This window comes from Ornithodoros turicata, chromosome 4 (assembly GCF_037126465.1).
Source record: "Ornithodoros turicata isolate Travis chromosome 4, ASM3712646v1, whole genome shotgun sequence".
In the NCBI taxonomy this organism is placed as follows: Eukaryota; Metazoa; Arthropoda; class Arachnida; order Ixodida; family Argasidae; genus Ornithodoros; species Ornithodoros turicata.
In genome coordinates, this window is record NC_088204.1 from 24473594 (window position 1) to 24479593 (window position 6000).

The window sequence follows — 6000 nt, forward strand, 5'->3', positions numbered from 1 at the left end:
ATGCCACCCCTGTGCATGGCATAGAGGGGGGGGGGGGGGGTGTCGAGGTAGCTTGCCGTTGTTGGCCGCACTCAAGTGGGCATCGTCACGACTATAGCCAAAAAAAAAAAAGGAAAAGAAGGGGGGAGAAAGGGGAGTTGAGGACTTCAAAGTGATGTAGAAGCAGGATGACCGGTACTGATGGGACGGAAGCACACTGTAGGTGAGAGGTGCACTAGAGTGGTCTCTCCGCTAGGCCCGTTGCTTGGAGAAAGCGCACGAGGCCGCGAGTTTTTGAAAGTCGTTCCGCACAAGAAGAGGACCGCACACGTGTGCTTTAGGTATCAAATCAGGTTCCGACACGGGTTATACATATCCGCCGTACGGCCCACGTACGGAAAAACAACTTTACTTTATGATGCTAATCGGGAAGTTCTTCTCCAGGGCCGATACTTCACTCCACACATGTGGGAAGTTCGTTCTGCGTCCATGGAAGCATACAGGGTAGTCCACCAACCATGATATAAATTCATAGTAAAAAACGTAAGCCCCGAAGAGACATGCGGTTGAGGATTTTTTTTCTGCCAATAACTTTTGCCACATATATTGGTAACATTTTTATTTCATTTCAATTGACGGAAAGTTAATTTCTTGAATTGAACTCCGAAATTTCCGAAGGCAGCCTAACGTTTTATTTTTTTATTTATTATTTTTTTTGCGGAAATGGGTTCCCCGTGGTCATTTTACCCAGTAGAGCACATAATCCAACTCGTAAAGCAATGGCAATTGCCGAAATAAATTCTCCGAAAATCCGTGGAAATGAGCCCTTGGCTCCGCCTCTCTTTTGACTGCTCGTAGTTGAGCGCAAAGCTGCGAAGAAAGGAGGTTACATTGACACGCCAGACGAGGGGGGGGGGGAGGGTTACAAGCCGTTGGGTGACCTCATTTTTGATAAGATAGCTCTGATTCCCGCACTCACCGCGTGTGTTTGTTCCGTGGGTAAGGCTTGTACCCCTTTCGAAGACTGGGAGGTGGTGGCAAACCAATGATGCTGTTTTTGTTAGCAATGCCAGGCACAGACTCATGTACAGGTCCCGACAACAGTTTACGGAACACGTGAGCGGTGTATTTTCTCCTCGGTACCAGAGCCGTTTATAGAGAGAGTTTGGCCATTAGGAGAGGCCTAACTTGAACCGCGTCATGCGACGTCACGGCTGAACGACCTCCCTCGCCGCGCTCAATTGTTGTCCAGTCATCAACCGGTCGCCGACGCCATGTTGATGCAAAGCGTTGGTCACGATGCAAGGGGGAAGACACGTGCGTACCGCGTCCTTCGAGACCCCTTCGTCCTTGAAACCTTTCAGTTTGGTAACAAAGCCCCCATTTCACAGGCGCCTGTGGGGCCATAAGCTGGCGATTCTGGTAGATTACATTGAGCGCGACAAAAGTACATGCCGACCAGCCGGTGAACTGCATCAAGATGGCGCTTACCTGCTGGCTGATAAGCGGATTTCGCTTGGATTCAGGCTTTTTGGGCGGTGCAACACCGACTCTGACGTCAAAACAGGCTCCGCCCGTGAAGCGGCAAAAGATCAAAAGATGGCCAAACTCTCTCTATATACGGCTCTGCTCGGTACGACACCCTAGCGGCAAGCGGAAGCTGGCGAAATCGGGCCAGTTCACTGCCTCAGAGGGGTGGACGACTGCGCTCTTTGCGACACACAGCGGTAGTTTCGGTATGATTACTGTTGCATGTGCACGCGAAGTGAGTTGGATTTTACTGTTGTGCTCGCCAACAACACGTGATTCAACGATTGTTGAGACAGGGAGCGCGCCGCTATCATCGTGATAACAAGGATGAATCATGGTGGCAACTCTTGTATAGCTTTTATTGGAAAGCTATGATATGTAGACAAGAGAAAGAAAGTTTTCTTGTAAACAGTTGCTGTATTATGGACGACGCGTGAGGAGCTGATAAACAATTGACGCTGAATTGATAATTGATTGATTGATAAACAACTGACGTTTGTCACGAGTTGTTGACGAGCACAACAGTTAAGGGGGAATGCTCCGGCTTGGTGACGTCTTCTTCTTTCACTAGATGGCGCGCGGGAGAAATTTTTATGCTTTGCTTTTTTTTTACCCTCCTTGCTCTCCTTTACGTAAGTGACGGTTTCCTTCTCGTAAGGGCGGAGCCGTCGAGAGCACGCGGGCTTCGGCCTGACCTTGAGCTATGAATCACGTATGGTTTGCTGCTATATTTGTCCATGCTTTATTGTGTTTAGCGGCGGCGCGTGTTTGAGATGTGGCGTGTGGCTCAGCTGCTTCGATCGTCTCGGCTGGTTTGTCATCGCTTCGTAGATTTGCTGACACTTTCGCGAATGGCTTGAAGTGATAATCCATTTGGACTTGCTTACAGAATGAGGGACGCTAATTGGGAAGGCGGAACTGAGCAAAACCGAGCGACCAACTTGTGTCTGATTTTTCGTTCTTCGCAATTTGGGTGATAACATTGTGTACATTTACAGCATGCGGATTAGGCGGTACAAATCTATCAAGTAGCTTTGCGTGGCGTATTACAGAGAAAGCCCAGGATTCTCTACCTGTCTGCTGCAGTCCCAGTTGGTGAGCAGCGATAAAGGTAGGAAGGGACATAGTCGCTAGCCATGTCTCCTGTCTATGTTGGTATCCGGCTTTCTCTTCAACTGCCCACGAGTTGGAGATAGCGAATTCGGGGAACCAAACAACCACCACATTCTGACTATGGCTGGGCACACAGTACATGCTGCACAGCGGCGCATTATCGCTATGATTTCACGTGCCATGCGCCTCACCTCATTCTGAGTGTGCGTGCCTGTTTAAGAATAGTGGAACACAAAACAAATAAATAAAAAATAAAATACGCACACACACACATTGACACATACACTCACGCATACACGTAATAATGGAATGACGATGGAATGCGAAGTTCACGGAATGTGTGACCGTTTTCAAGTGCACTGGAAAATGAGTGAACACGAAGTAATCTTGTTCTTCCGTACTGTTTTTGCACTAATGAAACGCATCAATGGTTCATTAACGAGGTTGAAGAGGTTGGAAAAAGTAAGCCCACTTCGCATATGTAACCACAAAGGTCAGAATGGAAGAACAACAGGCGCCTGCGAGAGATTTGTCCTGTTCCCGCGGACAGCCTCTGCTTTCGACAATGCATTTTGGAACAATGTACAGGGTGACCTCTTTTATTCCATACATATTTTTATATTATTAACTAATACTAAGCGATTTTTTTTACTTGGGGTGCACACGCCACCGCGGAAGACATGACACAGGGCGAGCACGTAAGCACAGTTCGTTAATTACCTTTCTGAGTAGCGTTCTCTGTTTCTTCGTTGTTTTTTTTTTTTTTCGTTTGTAATAATGCGACATAGTCGATTGCAGCCAGGCTTCAGGAACTTGATTATAGTGTAATACCCCTGTCACACGGGCATTTTCGATCCTGCTCGACCGAACCTGCTTGAACCCAATGCAGATCGGATGGTGCTACACGGCCGCTTCCAAGCAGGATCGAACTTTGATCCTGCTTGACTCAAGACAGTTCCCATAACAGGATTGAGAATTTCAAGACGGCTCGACGGACGCCATTTGCATCCTCGACCCCGGTGAACTGTCATAACTTAAGACGGACATGCGCGCGAAGCTACAAATGATGCTTACATCGGTATACAATAAATTACTACTAATATCGCTGTTATATAGGAAACGCGAAATTAATGAGTTCCGTTTATTCATTTGCCTATATTATCGACACTGCGCGACAACAGCCGGAACAGCTAATCGGATACGTATTCAGACGGCGACGGTTGCGCCGCCTCTCGCGCCACAGGTCAACCATTCAATGCGCATTGAAAGTGGCCGTGTAGCAGCGTCAAAACTCGAGCGTGCTCGGGAAGTTCGATGCAGATCGGATTCGAGAAGGATCAAAACGCCCGTGTGACAGGGGTATAAGATGCTCCGATGCGGGTCTAGAGCACTGCACGGGCCCGGGCTTACCCGAAAGCCCGGCCCGTGGGCCGGTCCGGTCCGCGCTTGGTGTTTTTTATGCGGGCCGGGCTCGGGCCCGGTACGGGCTTGACAACGCCAGACATGGTCGGACGTGTACGCGAACTTATTTCACGAGACTGGACACCTGAATTTTGACATTACTTTTTTTCCCCATTGGCTATAGGATATCAGGTATTCGCATCTGAGAACTATCACTTTCTTACATGTGATCATGCTGATTTCGTGAATTGTTCTTGATTTCACGCGTGCACTCACACACATTTGAGGACGATTGGTGTGGGGTCCTGCACGAGTGTCAGTTAGGTTAGGTGTTGAGACATATTTCGTTCTCGTGAGGGTCCGGCACGAGGGTCGGATAGGTTAGGTGTTCTGACATATATTTCGTTGCCGTGAGGGTTCAAGAAACAGGAACTAACACCGAAGCATGTGCCATAGAGTCTCTTTTGAACCGCAATGTACTTACGCCCACGCGCGTACGCTGCGTGCTGCGTTCCCAAGCAAGCCAGCACCAAGCACAGAGCGGCTTGCCGGCAGAGAAACACAGCCGCCGCTGCGTTCGAGTGTACCTCCTGGCTCTCCACCAATTAGCTACGTCCTTTTCCTTGCTGCGCTGTGCTCTTTAGTAAATCTAGTACACCTCCGAACCTCGAGAACAGATAGAGCAGGGGCGGGCTGGAACCGGGCCTCAGCATGGAAACAACCGGGCCGGCGGAGTCGGGCTCGGGTCGGGCCCGGGCTGAAAATATATAGAAGACGTCAGGCTCGGGCCGAGTACGGGCCGTAGCAGCTGGGACTGGGCCGGGCACGGGCCTGAAAATTCGGCCCTTGCAGTGCTCTATGCGGGTCAACGATGCGCCTTATACGGCCATACTGGAGCGTGTGCGCATTTAAGTTGCCATTTTGAGCGCAATAAATGAGGGTTTCTGATGTGTCAGATCTTTTGAAAAGCTGCCAATTACAAGGTTTATTAACGAATTATTGTTAATTACATGAAGGCGGGGGAGCAATATTATTTGCTGGATGTCCGTCCTTCCGTATATACCAAAGGCAAAGGAAAAAAAAAACATAAAAGACACTTTCTTTCCAAATCGTTTTCGTTTATTCAGAACAGGTTATGAAGCGTTACAAGTATATTCTGAATACAAATTCTGTTTTTGCACACAAAGCAGGCTCCCACAGCTCCCCATAGAGCCAATAGTTTGAGATAATTCAGGCAACATTGTACATGCAACCAATGAAAATGAACTATGATGCCTACCTTTCGGCCAATCAGGAGTCTCTCAGTTTGGCTCGCCTTTCAGCCCGGTACTGGCCAGTACTGGCTACCATCGGCTTTTACTTTTACTGGTTTTCATGCCCGACGCTTGTTATTCCGTATTCCAGAACAACTAGGCAAATTTTTGACAAAATACACATTTATTTGAAACATCGTACTGATTCAATAGTTTGACACGAATATTCACCGTGCCTACAGAGTCCAAATCGTTGCGCTCGTTGACCAAGTTCGAACTCGAAAAACACACACACACTCTAGTCCCAGAAGTGAGCGACGCTCACACGATTTCACGGTGAGCATCTCCTTTCGTTGGTTGCAGTGCGAAGGTTTCAACGAAGCGGGCAATACTTGTCGCACGGACACCGAATCCTGTCTCCGTTGTGACTGAATTTGAAAATGCGACGGCGCTCACAAGTGTTCCTCAGGCGTCAGCTCAGCACTCAATTCCAGTTCTGAGCTCGAGAGAATGTTCGTACGTAGGATACTTGTGTCGGGGAAACATCACAACACGCCCTGAGTCACTTTGACAAACAAACAAATCTGGGACTTCTCTTTGAACAATGCCATCATACCGTGGTGTCAACTGACATCGTTGAGACGCGAGACACCGCTGCCACTTCTCTCCCTTCCCTTCTCGTAACTGCCCGCCAGACAGGCAGCCCGCGAAAGAATGCTCTTTT